This window comes from Typopeltis vanoorti, chromosome 2 (assembly GCF_054136105.1).
Source record: "Typopeltis vanoorti isolate ZY-2024b chromosome 2, IOZ_Tvanoo_1.0, whole genome shotgun sequence".
Taxonomy (NCBI): Eukaryota; Metazoa; Arthropoda; class Arachnida; order Uropygi; family Thelyphonidae; genus Typopeltis; species Typopeltis vanoorti.
Genome location: NC_143550.1, coordinates 104302928 through 104319354, shown reverse-complemented (window position 1 = coordinate 104319354; position 16427 = coordinate 104302928). Strand labels below are relative to the sequence as shown.

General features: G+C 34.6%; 1 protein-coding gene across 3 annotated transcripts in view; it reads right to left on the bottom strand.

The window, feature by feature from the left end:
* LOC150109305 (irregular chiasm C-roughest protein-like) overlaps positions 1 to 16427 on the bottom strand; it is a 641937-nt gene that overhangs the window by 499109 nt on the left and 126401 nt on the right. The window contains exon 1 of one of the 3 annotated variants that reach the window (XM_090407237.1): positions 13366 to 13722. The exons of the other annotated variants lie outside the window; for them this stretch is intronic. The gene's annotated coding sequence lies outside the window, so the exon portion shown is untranslated. Of the gene's footprint in view, positions 1 to 13365; positions 13723 to 16427 lie in introns of those variants that run through there. 3 annotated transcript variants of the gene reach the window in all.

Genomic DNA, 16427 nt, shown 5'->3' with positions numbered 1-16427 from the left:
CTGAATTTATAGAAAAAAGAAAATAATAATTCCGATTCTGTATCCCAGGATTGATTTTCTATATATATATATATATATATATATATATTTTTACTTCGGTTTGTTCGTGTAAACTGGAGTTTGCAAAATTTCTTATTCTTCGTTTGTAGCAAATAATGTTTGTCATAACCTTCAAATATGAAGTTTCGGATTTGTATTTAAATCTTTATTTGGTGGATTTGTTTTTTATTCTAAGACGGCATTCTGTGATTTCTCCACTGATGAATTTTTCTTCGTAAAACACATTGCCTAATGATGTGATTAGATCGCTAACGCAATAAAAAATATTAATTAAAGTGCATCTAATTGATAAGCAAATCAATTCATATTCGGAATGTTGAAACGCAATCAGATTATTAATATTTTGATGCAAATTTTGTATACAAAGATGTATTCGAATATTTTCAATAACTTCGTCAATTCATACACGAATGTACCAGCAGGGAGACGATGAATTATATAAGAAGCCAATTTGCTCGATATTAAAAGTATCGCGCATTTAAGGTTTTTATTTATTTCGCGTGCCATGTATTTCTAGATTAAAATGATGAATATCAACTATCCAATTAACGTCAAAAGAAAGTTTGCAATCAAAAATCCCGGAACTTGCGAATAAATGATTATGAAGATTCTTTGCAAGCCTCTGTCATATGACAATAATTATAAAAAGCATAATTTTACTATTTTGAATCAAGATTGAGCAATATTTATTCTTCATTTCAAGATCCTGTTTATTTTAACTATCTTCGACGAAAGTATACGTTATGCTGTTTGACAGCTATCTAAATTTTTAATAAGGATTACGTAAATAGTAATCAGAAGAAATAAGCGAGTTTTTTTTTGGCTAGATGGGTGAAGCAAGAATGCTTTTCGTATTCCCCGTTATCTGTAGAAGAAAATGTATGGATGGGGTGTTCTTGAGCTACAAGCTCTGATCATGATAGAAGGGTAACAATAATAGCCAAGCCTCAGTTAAAACTTCATTGGCTACAGCACTGCCATCCATTACCCTCCCTGGGTACCCATTTTAGTCGCCTCGTTAAAAATTAAGACGATCCCCTGGACCACTGCCTACGAATGGCGGAAAGATCGTCCAACTCAGCGTTGGTTCCACTAAGTGACGCACCCCCCAGCACTGAGCAGAACCGCTCATATTCCAGGGAAAAGTTTCACCGACAAGGCCCTTCACGGGCCACGCCAGAGAACACCTTCCCCAGAGACTCAAAATGCTCTCTCAGGGCAAACCCTCCAAAATCTAAGCCCTCCCCTCACCGAGAGCAAAATTCCGTAAGAAACCTGAGAGAATGCAACTCTCGAAACTTTGCGTCCATTTTAGTCGCCTTTTACGACATGCATGGGTTACAGCTATTCTTATCCCTGCCACCACACGTGAGCGAGAGTATTTCTTTCTTTTGATTATGTAAATTTAACTTATGTTAAAATAATGAGAGCGGCTAAAGAATCACTTTTAAATTTACTTTAAAATTAAAAAACTACAAAATTAAACTATACGATATAATTTAAAAATGGTTTGCATTAATATTTTATACGAAATATGCTTTTCTAATACATTTTACTAATTTTATCTGTTTCTTAGTATTTTTTACAAATACTATTCAAATTCTTTGGTTTTCGCAGAATTGATAGACCAAATGTGTTAATTTTTACGGGAGGATAGGATTAGGATAGACATTGATAATCGTCTTAATTTAAATCTAAAAACATATTAGATAGGCGTATTATCATTCACCGACATGTATACTCACAAATTTCCACTGAAAATATAAATCACACAATACCTTCTTATAATTATAATTAGTCATCTTCCCACCATGGTAAGATAATAGGCTTGCCTCTGCAAATTTGGTGTTGGATTTCATTGCTCATCAGCTCTGATACTTCGTCATCGTCTAATCTAGAAACTTTATTATCATGAACTACAGATTGTGTCTTCCTAATTTCGAGGCTATCAAATTTAATTACCACTTTGATAAACTTACAAAACCGTCTTACTTTCAAACTAAGAGTTCGAATTGAAATCATAAATATCGGATACTAGATTAGCTGGAATTGTTAAAAAAAAAAAAGGGAAAAAAAAAGAAAATTAAAGGTTTGAAGCTATAGCATGTTTGTTAGTTATGTACATTCTTTCAATGCTATGCAGAAGTGAAAAACCGAGTTTCTGAAAGAAAGAAAGACCTACACCCATCGTATATGACTAGCTAGCACTCATAAAGATTCTTTGCATCGTAAACGCACGCACAAACTGGAGACAGATTTATAAACAGATCCACGAATTAGAGATTTAATACTATAGTGATGCTGATTCTTTAATCCACTATGCATATATAGACTTTTAACTTTTATAGATCTTATACATTGACTTTTAATTTGATACTGTTGAGCATTATGCTCTACAAAGGTAGTAAAAATAAACACTAATGAACATTGAGGTAACGGAGATAAACAGTATATATATATCGAGGGAAGAACATTTTTTTAATGAATATTGTGATACAAGTTAAACTCTGCATTTTAAGGGTTGAAATACTTTTATCAAGCCACTTGAGTCTTCCAATAAGCAGGGCCGTAGTCATACCGAACGATGCAAATACATTTAATTAGAAATAGCGAATATATGATGACAACAAATCACTAAATATATTTCTAATAAAAAAAATTCTAACCGCAACAACGGTACATAACGTGGTTATTTTTGCTTCAGAAGCATTGGGAATTACAATATTTCAGCCAAATATGAGGATGTTTGATTACTATTTATTATGGTTTATGTTGCTTAAAACTCGAATAGCTTCAGAAAAGCTTGTATTTCAGACTACAAGAACTCTAATTTCCTTGAGAGGGTTAAGAAAAATAACTTGCAGATGGCTTCGTGTTTTCTTATCTCATCTCTAATTCTTGAATAATAAAAAAAACTTCAGAGTAAACATTTATTTCATAATCTGCTAACAAGTTTAGGTATGACAAAATTCTCAATAAATGCTCTATTGCAAGGAGAAAGTAAATGCGCGAGAGAAAATCTTTATTTATTTATTTTATTTTTTATCAACTCGGCTCCTTTGTTCTCTGTAGCTATTTTCTCTGCTCATCCTTTTCAAATGCTGATATTCTGAATATACACAAAGCGTCCAAATAAAATCCTTGAAAGATTAGTGCTCTTCTGATTTCATTTCTAGCGAAGACAAACGAACAGAAGAAGGAGAGAGAGAGAGAGTGAGAGAGAAGGGAAGGAAAACGAATAAAAAAAATCGTGCGACATAATGAGATCTGAATGTAAAAGTCCGCTAAATGAATATTAGACTGGCATGGGCCTCTCGGAAACTAATCGCCGATGGCTGATTTACATTTCCAACTACCTACGGAGAATATTGCAGTTTCCCTGCGACTCCCTCTTTGAACAGAGGATCACGTGACCCCGCGGTGGTATTAGAATACGAAATTGGAGGGATATTGTGACTTGAGGCTTCCATTTACAGTCACAAAGCTAATAAGGATGGTTTTATTTTGTTTGGCGTAATTTCCATTTTAAAACTTGATGGCTGGTTCAGCTGGCCCGAAACAATAACCTCCTACTACACAGACGAGTAAGAGAGAAGGCTTTTCTTTTGCCCTAATTGCTCAGGGGAGAATTGGACAAATGTTATCTCCGAACAATGAAACCGCATCTTTATTAGCTCACGTATTTAAACCACTAGATTACTGTATGGCGAAAGATGTTCTAAAGGGCTTATTACGCTGCCATACTTCTCCTTCTCGTTCTCACTGTAATTCTGTTTGTAAATGCCCACGAATGTCTTGCTGTGTCATTATCGCATCTCTTTATATCCATTTCAAATTATCTTGATTGTTTTTTAAGGTTATTAGAATGCATTGCTAGTAATGCTTATCAGCTACGATTAGATAGAAACATGAGATGCCTTGCGGTTTTATAATTTTTAAATTTTAAGAAATGAATTGCTGATGTAAAAATGCAGTTTGGATTATTGAAATTAATAAAGTTCAAAACTATGAAATTGCATTCTTTAGAAATTATTCATAAGGATTCACAAAACAAAACATTACAAGCATCTTCAATGACTAGATAACTAATGAAATTTAATTGTTTCGTCCTCAGATTTCAATCAATGGTTCCTATATTCCATCCTTCGTCCGCCCATCCAATTCTCATTCGTCTAAGACGGATTGAGTTCTCTGATGAGGGGTTTAGGCAACTTAATGCAACCGACTTGCAATTCTTCTGATGCAGCTCTCTAAGTGCAACTATTGTATGTCTGTAGGGACGGTTTGTCTGTTTGGATTAAAAAAACTCGATTTGGGAGGTAAACCCTGCTACCTGCTTACAAGATAGTTTAGCTCACCTTCATTTGAAAGCCCTGATAAGGGTTCTTCGTATTCTAGCTGGGATTCGAACCCAGGTTTTTCCTACAAGGTTTTCGTCTCTACTGACTGAGTTACTAAGCCTCCTCCCCTATACTTCGCTGGCACCTTAAACGAGTATGTGACTGACAGGTATTTGCACGTTGTCTAAAATGAGTGCGATATGTCTCACAGTTGTTGAATCTTTTTTTTGTGAAATCCTTATTCGGACTTTTTTTTTTCTAAAATGCAAATAACAATTGTTTCCTCTAAAGTCTAAATATATTATTTCTGCAACTTTTTAATTAAAATAAATTTCATTGGAATTTTAATTAAAAACAAAACTTATAGAAAGCCTGAAGAATCCCCGCCGAAATTTACAAATGAAAATGCGTAGAAGAAGCAATCCATTAAAAGAAATAATCACAGCCTTACGAATCATTTTTGAAATTAAAAAACTAAAAACATCCCTTTATTTCAAGAGAAACAGCCCATTTTGCTGTTAACTGGCATCTCATCTTGAGATGGACGTGGAGAAATGTTTTCAATACTGAACTGCTTTAGTATGCACTAACAAATAACTAAGGCTGATTTAAAAACACATTCTTCCCGTCTTTAGAGTTTGGCCGTCCTACAGTTTGTAGTACATGGTAAAATAACAATTTTATCATTTTTCTTGTTTCCTGAACCACCCAAAGCTTAAAACTAGTATCGAATATCTTCTTAGAAACGCTCATATATAAATCTACTGCATCCCAAAAGAATGAGTGCAAATCTAAAATGTTCTTTGAATCACAAAAAGCATCTATAGACTACTTTCTGTAGAATAGAACATGATTACATCCTTATATAAGGATAAGGACTGGCTTAAAGGGGCGAAGCAAGATCATAGCTACATTATTAAAAATAATATAGCTATGATCTTGCTTCGCCCCTTTAAACTAGTCGTCCTTATAAGGACGTAATCATGTTCTATTCTATTCTACAGAAGATCATAGCTACATCCTTATAAGGACTGGCTTAAAGGGGCGAAGCAAAATGCTTTTCATCTTCCCCGTTATCTGTAGAGGACAGTGTAGGGATAAGGTGTTATTGAGCTATTAAAGCTCTGATCATGGCAGGAGGGTAACAGCATTAGCCGAGCCTCAGTTAGAACTTCACTGGCTACAGCATTGCCATCCATTACCCTGATTAGTAAGTAAAGGGTAAAATCTCAAAAAATCGGACGATCTCTAGGCCACTTCATAGTGGGCGAAAGACCGTCCATATCTCAGCGTTGGTTCCATTCAGTGACGGGCTCCCCGCCCACTGAGCAGAACCGCTCAAATTCCGAGGAAAATAATTCACCGACAAGAACCCCTCAGCGGGCCGTGCCGGAGAACACCTTCCCCGGAGACTCAATGTGCTCCCTTAAGGCAAAAACCCTAAGAGAGCGAACTCAAAAACTCTCGAATCTCAGCGCCCCTGGGGGTAACAGCAACAGCCGAACCTCAGTTAAACTTCATTGGTACAGCATTGCCATCCATTACCCTCCAAGGGTATTGGATTGAATGAATCAATCACCGCATCTAAATTATTTAATTAAATATATATTACTTTTATTGAAATATTTTTATGGCGTTAACCATGAAAGATTGGAAATCTATTAGTACATTAGTGTAATGATAGGATTACGAATAATTTTTATTAATAATAATAGTTTATATTATATAATATATTCAAGTATTATATTTCTTAAAGAATCAAGAAGTAAACACTTGTCCAAGTATTCAGGGCTTTAGCTTTCTCGTAACTTATTGGTGTTTTCAGATAGCATGTTCGCTTATTGAGAACGCGTTTAGCAGCAATGATTAATCATTTTACAGATGATGTCTTGAATGGGATTATTGGAATTATTGTAATCACTATCATTTCTGCGCATCAACTTCTCTCTCTCTCTCTTTCTCTCTATGTAATTCTTAACTTGTCTCTACAGCTGTATGAAAAGTACATGGCATTTTTTTTCACTCCCTTATAATGGATTTTTGGAACATTATCCGCTGTATTCCTACCTGTCTTTATCCGATTTATGATTACTATTTTTTCAATATTATTTCCAATAAACTTTTCTATTAGGTTATTAATCGTCTAAATATAGGATTTATGTTAATTTTGATTAATTCGTTGATAATTGAAAAGATGGATTTTTCTAAAGGAGAAAAATTCATATTTCTATTTCAGAACAAGAAATAGAGGATTGAGGGAAAGTAGTAACAGTACCAATGGAAATTTATCGCGGCAGGCAATCTGAAACTGCGCGCGTGTGGCATGTAGATAGCAAAAGTGTATGGTTTCTATAAGTAATATTGTCACAAATATATAGTGCCGCAAACATGTGTGCCCACCTATATTTTTGAATGTGTCACACAGAGAGTACAGGTGAAAACAGAATGGCTATTCACCAGGCTGGAAATTTAGTGGTTATTGCCTATGTTTAGTGTGGGTATTTCTCTTCTACATATTATTCCTGAGAAATTCAACATCTAGTATTGTTGCTTTTTCCTGTAGCATATCTATAATCTAAACATAATATGGACATCTTTTATTCACACACACACACACACACACACACACACACACACACACACACACACACACACACACACACACACACACACACACACACACACACACACACACACACACACACACACACACACACACACACACACGAGACAGAGAGAAAGAAAAAATTAGGGTTGATTTCATTTAAAAACGTCATTTCGTTGTTTTTTATAGTCAATATATGGAAGTAATGCCGGACAGAATCTTACTATCTCCATTCACTGAATTGCATCCTCTAAAAAACCTAAGGTAAAGCTAGATAGTTTGTAATTATCTGGAACTCTTCTTTTAGTTTCAATGATATTTATGCGGTATTTCTCTTGCTTATCTGGAAATCAAATCAAACAAATCATCAGATCTGCATATGCAGTATAAAAAAAAAGTAAATTAAGAAGCTAATTAAGCGACATTAATTAAAGAGTCTGCTGTGAGTTATGACTAAGGTAGATTGACAGATCGGTTACGTGATAGTGTGCTACGTAAAGCTGACTCGGTTAGCTTTTATTATAAGAAATACCCTCAGGTTTTTTGCAGCCTAAATGTGTTAGAAAGTATATTTATCAGTAAAGTCACACACACACACACACACACACACACACACACACACACACACACACACACACACACACACACACACACACACACACACACGCAAAAAAAAAAAAAAAAACTAGAACAAGAAATCGCAACAGCCCGAATTGCTGTAACTTATAAAAGCTATTAAGGAAACCATCTATGCTTTGTTGGATGTACTCAATAAAAACAGACACACACACACACGAATGAACCGGACCAGCAAATAATTAACGTTTTTATAGATGAGATGGTATAATTAGTGTTTTTCTTTTTTTCGAACTTAATCCTACGTTTTAGTGCCCCGAGAAAAACACATCTGTTAGGGCATGAGATGGGTGCCAAGAGACCAGAGGAGTTATTAAACAGAGAGTTAGTGTTCTACATCTCACAGCTGCCAGAGGGCGTGTTGTTTTTACAACTCCAGTTATCTCAATTTACAAAACAAATTGCTCTCAGAATTACTTAGTAAACAGTGTTGGCTGGGTTGACTCATAGATGGTTGAAGGATAAGGACATATGAGAAATCTAAGAAGAAATACCGACTTCTTAGTAAGATTTGCGCCATCTGTTCTGACAAATATGGATGTGGCGTACAAAAACAATAAAAAATAATCATTTTTCTTTGGACTATACCCAAATTACTGGACAGTACGGCATGTTGAAGTGGATTAAATGTAATGCTATAAAACTAAGCGGTAGTCAGGAGAGAGAGAGAGAGTGTGTGTGTCTCCAGTTTGTTTTTTGTCCCCTTCTTTTTTAATTTTACAAATACATTATGTTAATGGGCTCTCTTTGTAGATAAATAAATCCTCAATAATCTGCATTTATAAATATAGACCTTCCTTTGTGACAAAACTCAAAACTCTCAAAGAATAAACACAGTGTTACAATTCTAATTAAACAATTCCAGTTGTTTCCACTTTACATTTCTTTTATCTGCATGAATTGCTTTCGTCTCGTTGCTATGGTTACACCCGTATGTATGTGTGCTTTCTATTGACCTATTATTGTGTTTGACAGTAAGTTTAATCACATTACATTTTTGGTAGAAGCAATTATGAGATAAGCAAACATTTTGAACATTCGTTTTGGACATCGAGCTTGAATACGTTTCACAGAATCAATATCCTGAAATAAACTTGTTTGAGAATTATTTTGTACTATTACTCGTTTGAATTTGAAGATAATTATTTTGTTTACGATGTAGACATGAATTAATAGGCAATAAATTTTGGTTGTGATCTGTTTACGACAAGAGTGGAAGAGGCGGCCAATAGAAGCCTGACCCTTCAGCAGGATGTTGACACTATCGAGAGATATCCATCAAATCTCGAGACCACCCAAGTGCTTAACGGGGATGAAAGTGTTGTTCTTTGACCGTACATAACAAGTTCAGATAACCGTGGTTTGATATAGTGATGAACTTCGTAATACTCACTCGCTTTTTGACCTTATAAAAAAGTGATTTGATTTCTTGTCTGTATTAAAAAAGTATGTTACAAATTACAGAACTAATAATTTGATTTTGCATCTGATTTTGATTTTGCCATCCGTTTGTAATATTTTAATATAGAATCTATTAAGATTTACAAGAAATCGCAGGATGCTATTTCAGGAGTGTTGAATACATTTTCTCAAAATACAGGCCACTTGATTCCATCGAGTCTCCCACCATATTAGCAGTTTGGGAAATTTCAGATTGGAATTTCCTTTTAATTTAACATTTTTTTGTCTAATTTTACACGTTTAAAACAATTTTTCCATTGTATCTTTCGTAAATCGTTTCTGAAATAAATATCGCATGGGGATTGATTTCATATTATCCGGGTCTTTACTTCGAAATGTTAATTTACCATGTAGGTATGTCTTAAATAATTGGTTGCATTAAATTAATTAACGAAAGAGTTTTTATAAAATATAATATTGAACTTAACAAAAATTATCCTATGCCTGACTCCAACTGGAAATTTGTTAACATATAATATAATAGAACATATTATATTAAATAGTGAAGAAATGGTATACTAATTTGCAACTAATTTTAGTTATACACATATAAAAATTAAAAAGGTGTTTTAATATAAATATATTTTTAAAGTAAGCTAATTAAATTTTTATATTTTAATAAACAACATAGGACATAAAAAGTATATGTATTATTTTTTAGAGCTTTATATGATTAGTTCCTAAATATAAATCAAGGAAGCACAAGACAATAATATTTCAAAGGCGAACTTTTTTCTATTAAAATAAAAAAAAAACGGTGAAAACAGAATCAAGTTCCCATCATAACTTGGCCCTCAAATATGAATAAAATCAGCCAGAAATTGCAAATTTAACTGATAATTCATTTATAACATGATGTAATAACGTCTTGAGCTAATTCATATAGATATGTATTGACCCCTAATGAAGAAATGTTTTCGAAAATCTAAAGAAATGACCTAGTCCTTTAACTTGGCGTATGTTGTCTGTGGCTTGATTTAATAGACTGCATGTCAACCATAACTCTGGACCTGTCAAAAGGCACAGAATACGGATAAAGGAAAAACAAAGAAGTAAAAAAAAAAAAAAAACGTGCACGATCTAGGCTTTGCCTGTTCAATAAACGAATTCTTGACGTAGCTTCTTCGTTGCATCTTCGTCTTAGCTCTTCCATGGGACTGCTGTCGAACTGTGTCTCTTCGTTTAACTCTAACAGGCTGACAGGTACTTAATGAAGGTTTGGAACGCGCAAGGAAAGCTTTGGGATTTAAGGGATTTACCCCAGCGGACGATACACACGTTTAGGCCTAAGTAGTAAGCAAGATACTGAAGTCCTCTATGGAAATCTGAAAATCCGGTTGGCGGGCACCTAAGTAATGACCTTTCGCCTTGAGCGCCTCCTAGTAGTGACGCAGTAATTTTCTTTCTGTACGTGAAGCAATTCCTTGATCACTAGCTACTGCTAAAGGACACATTTACATTACGTTAAGATCAGTCTGTCTCTTCTAGAATTGTCTAGAGGAATATATAGACTAGACTTTTAGAAGAAGACGGCCTTTATAATTATCTAGCACTACACTATAAGGTTATGATTACTCCGAAGGGCCCTCTTTAAGCGAAGGTCGTAGCCTTTCTATAGTTGATGTAAATATATGAGACATTTATGACTGACCAAATGAAATAGAAAGTTTTGTTGATAAATAAGAATTAGACATTTATAAGCAAAATAATAACACAAACAAACTGGAAAGAAAGAAAAATTGATGAGAAATAATAGAGAAAAATGAGGAAAACATCTAACATCAGGATCGGTATAAGTTGTTGTTTCTGATAAGCTTACATCGGAAGCATCTGCAATTATTGTTTCTGCTAAATTCCATGGGGTATCAGTTATTGTTTATAATATAGTTACGTTAGGAACAGCAGAAATAAAATAAAATAATGCACATTGTAGTCAAAAGTTTCTATAAGAAAAAAAATTACACACAAAAAACAATCGTAAAGCAAAGACGTTTTTTTCCAAAGCTGCAAAGTAAATAGAGTCTATAAATGCCATTGCATTAATATGAAAACGTGTATGATTTATATATCCAATTCTAGCCTAGAGATAAAGGGTTGTCATCCCAGTATATTAATTTCTGTTTGTAGATAGAGATTATCGTAGCGAAATATCTGTATTCAATTCTAGCTTTCAGAAAATCAAACAGAGAAATATGGCGCCTGGATTTTTCAATAAATAGATTCTATCTAACAGATAGAGGCAGTGCGTGCTGTGTGACCAAGTAAGCATAGTGTAATCAGCCAATCAATCAAATCCTAGGCACTTTTTTTTTCCTTAGGATATATCATGCTTTTAGTTGAATTTCACGCTGACAATATCAAAATCTTAACGCAAGAATGCATCGGGAACTTAAGAAAGTTAAAAAAAAATGAGTAATTGAGTCTCATTTTTATCGAGATTGTTTTTGTTCCGTCATCATCGTAGACTTGCTCGAACACTCATACCATTTTACATTTTGAATATTTTAAGTGACGTTATGTGGCTTTGTTCACTAGCGCCCTCTGTGTGCCGACGTAAACAGTGGTTTAAGTGAAATTGAAGAGAGCTTTTAGGAGGACAGAAACATCATACAATTCGCAAGCGACTCACACAGTTTAGCTTCCATTCGTGCCATGACTGGGCTGGACCGATGATTTTGGGTCATCAGGAGAGAACGGACTTATAGCAGTGCAAAGATAAATGATAGCAGCAATGGCATGTTTGGACAATGGTGGCTTGCGGTGAAAGATAAGGCAAAAGGAGATAAATTACTTTTAAGATTTACCGGTAATGTCGCTTATTCCACTCAGCCTCTAAATATATCCGATGCAAACTATTTTCCAGGTTATTATATCAGTGTTTCTCTTTACGTGATGATAAGACTCGGACTATATTCCCTTCTCGAACACGCAGTTTAGTGTTTGTGTTAGTCAGAAACAATTGATTAGTTATGTCAGGAGAAACCGTTCCCAAATAAGTTAGAACAGCGAGAGAGGAAATGGAGGAAGAAGGAAGAGATGAAAGAGAATGTGTTGGGAATGTTTAGCGTCGACATCAGCTGTTTGACTAAGAAAGTAATAGCAACTTTGCCCTGAAGATAAGAAATATGAATTCTGTATTTTATTTAAAACCTATCAAGTTAAATTTTTCGACAACACAATCACAGCAACATGCAAAAGAATAAAGAGAATTTTACAATCGTTGATAAAAAGCAGCTACACACACACATACACTAGCCTGTTGTTGATATACTTTAAGTGGAGCGCGCAATGGCGCTTACGGCAACAGCTGTTTCTTAACAGATTACAAAGTATTGATTGAAAAAAAGATTAAAAAAAATCAACAAACAAACAAGAGGTTCCTTGACGATTCATGTCAGTTTTTCCGAAAACTTAGGAAGCGAGTATTCAATGGGATCAACCATTAGGAAAATAAAAATCAATAAGTTGAAAAACCCAAGTACTTATGAGAGGCTAAAGAGATAAGAAACATAGCGATGAGACCAAAGATGCTGTAATAGGGGATTTAAAAAAGGATATCTAAACAATGATGGCTGGATTTTTGTTCGGTTGTTTAACGGAAAATCACATGTTCTGGAGAGCACATAACATTCACTTGAGATTGTTGCAATTAAATTTAGAAGATTTATAACGATGAAATAAAATGGAGATGACTGAGATCCATCCGCCAGTTTGATTGATTTAGTTACGAAGGTAACTACAGCATAAGCTTTCTGCTGAACGATAGTTTGTAAAACAAGCGCTTGCAATAAATAGCACTAAGCGAAAATTTTCAATTGTGTATACTTTTACTGAAATTAATACTAATAAATATATTTTATATTTTAATAAACAACTTACGAAACGCTACAAAGTTATATATATATATTCTTTTTCATTAGAAATTTAATAATACTTTTATTATGTAAAATAAAATATGGTAGGTACTATATATATACTTAAATTTATTTTAAAATTATATTAATTATTAGATATTTATTTTAATTATTACAGAACAACTTAATTTATCAATTATTGTATATAAAATGCATAAAACATACTAAATTACAATGATCTATTTTGTATAGATTTCAGTGATTTTTTTCTACAATTGATGAGGAATTAAAAAACTTTGATTTTACAACGTGTTTGACAGTTTTTGTAAACCAGATAATGAAAATATATTATCTGCTAAATTCTATACAGTATTACGTAACCAAAGAGCAATATACAGGATTGACTCACATGCTTGGTGATCTTGCGACATCACTGAGACCTTCAGGTAGGATTTATCCGGTAGTTACAGTCAGTGAACGCAGCCCGCTGGCTAGGAATCAGACGGCAGCGGCAGCTACGGAAGACAGCGGATCTATCCAGGAAAGCCACCTTGTCCCAGTTAATGTTCAGGTTATGGAAGCCACCCGGGACAGTTTGGACCAGCAAGCATTGGAGAACTTTTAACACTGTACGACCCCCGTTAGTCAGGTACCTCACTCCAGCGGAGCGAGAAACACTTTGCCGTGTGCGCGCCGTAAAGAAAAGCGCGCGCGTCTCTTTCTCTCTCTCTCTCTCTCTCTCTCTCTCTCCCTCCCTCCCTACACTACTACTACTACTACTACTACTACCTACTACGACTACTGCCGCTAGCACGAGCCCCACAGCTGCATCTCGGGAGCTCTAGAACGCTCCGGCGTAACGCCAAAACCTCCTCCGAATGTGTTTGCCGTTCACAAAGACGATCTCGACTGGCACATAGCGTGCAGTGAGGGGGATCTGACTGAGCAACACGCGTTGGGTGTGCGGACGCATCACGTGACTCTATGTGACGTGGAGATGGCAGCGTAGTGAATACCGTTATTATGATTGCGATCATGAGAACATGGAATCCTGCCCGTAGGTGAGGCCGTGTTGACACTGGCGGACTGCTTGATAGACTGCACACACTCTCACACACACACATACACAAAGAAGTGGGAAGAATAGCTTGCCGCTGCTGTTCGAGTGGCAACGGGATTCGTCCATTTTACTTGACACTTCTTGGTACTCAGCAATAGCCTGAAGGAGAGATTCACAACGCTTATTAGCCTTTGACATTAGTTATGGAAGAGATTAATTTGCCTATTTTGTAAGTACAGTACTTCGAATGTTCACACGTTTATGGGAGAGATGAGGCTTGCATTGCTCTCTTTAAGAAAACATGTTTTAGAGGCTTAAGTAAACAGTTTAGTCTAGTTGACACAATATTTTCGATGTGACTCAATAATAGTTTGTTTGTTTTTTCATTGAGATAATAGTCGGTTAAGAATCATATATTTTCTGTTTGTTGAAGATAATTTTCAGATAATGTCCTTGAAAAATGTTAAGAAATACTTAATATAATCCTTATTATGTAACAATCTTTCTATCGTAAGAATTCGATTCATCATTCTTGAATGCGATTTCATTTTCTGTCTATCTGTTTATTTAGAGTATGTTTTGGCTCAACTTACAGTATTGCTAGATCTGGTTTATAATGTGATCAGGCTACAGAAAAATAGTTTTGTTTTGTATTTCTAAAGTGATTATCTTTATAAAAATTGATATTTTTATAAAGAAACATTATCTGTCTAAATGAGATATTTTCTCGTTTCCTTTGAAGGAGATGTATTTGAATTATATCAGTAATGATTGCATTTTACATTTTATATGCAATACTAGTTATACTTTTCGCGTGATTTTTAATTTACATAAGTTCAAACCTTCTAATATTGTTTTTATACTATATTTTTTGTCTTATGTTTCTCTATGTTATTTTTTTATATTTTTGTACTTCTCTCTTTTCATATTTTTCTGTAGTTTGTTTCTGCTTCCTTTACTCCTTAATTTTGTTAAAATATTTCTTTCTTTCTTGCCACTTTCTTTTCTAAATCATTTTATTTTATTTTTTTACTAATATAATATGTTTAGAGTTTTTTGACGTTTTCAAATTTCTCTTTCTCTCACTAATATTTCCAGTTATCTTTCTAGTTATGACGCCACAACTACCACTTTTCGTTTTACAGATTTTCATGTTGCGTTATTCACTATTTTTGATTTAAAATATTTCGATCTTTATAAATCTTCAAGGTCGAATTGATTTCCAAAAATTACATTTCTAGATTCTTGGATATCATCAATTAAATATTTTGAATGTTTTTTTTTTTATTCTGAAGAGGAATTTACGTATTCTTTCTGTTTCTCTCTCTCTCTGCGTGTCTGTCTCTTAAAAGTTGTCTACATCTAATATTGGTGTTGAAAATTACAGTGGAATGACGAAAGCTTTCCTTCCAATTCATCACGCAGATTCCATTGCCCGTGCAATCCTATGATTAATATCCGGGAAATGAACTGTGATAGCTACATGGAATACTGATTTAGCTCCAAGTAATTTTTCACCTTTTCCAAAAGGAATCTAGCTTGGCGGTAATCAGTTCACGATAAACAAAGTAATTTATCGTCACCCACTTCAATTGATTTAATGCGTATAAGAGAATAACTCTTCGAAGTTTTTATTTTATTTTTAATGTTTGCAGATGCTTCGAGAAAAAGAGAACTTTGCTACTAAGATAAAGTAATTCACATATTTAAACGAAAATAATTAGAATAACAGCAACAGTTTATTAGGAAATCGAAAGATGGCGCTGTAATGACTATAAATGGTAAATTAAGTCGATGTTTAGGCTTAGCGAAGTCGTTTAAAATTATTATTTTTTTTTTCATTCTTGCAACATTCATTATTAGCTAATATAAGTATTTAAGGGGGGAGATGACATGCAACAGTCCCTTTTCGTCACGTTGAGCTCACTCAGATACTGTTTCTTTCTTCTTATTTTCACTGCTCCTCCCCCCGCCCCCCTTGAAAAGGTCAGTTCAAGGAAGACGAAGAAAAATGAATCTATGGCACAAGATGGCGCTGAGCAATAAGGGCATAACGTAATGATATTCTCTGCAACAGCCTTTCTTTTAGCGTGACTGCAAGTATCATCATCATTAGCATACTCACTCCATCTATCATGCGGCCTCAGCTGCCTCCACGATTCGAGATGAGTTGTGGATGACAGCGAAAGTAACAGTGGTGTAATGGCGGGGATGCTTTGAGGGACGGATGACGTCACTTTTGAGGTTCGCCCTCGTGTCATGGTTAAGTTAACCTGCTTTTACAGCACCGTCTTGACCCGACACTTACAACCATAGAGGGGGGGTGGCAATTAGAACATCAACTAATTACCTAATTTTTTTTCCTCTCTAGTGCTGCCACCTGCTGACTCCGTCAGTGATTTCTAATGGGT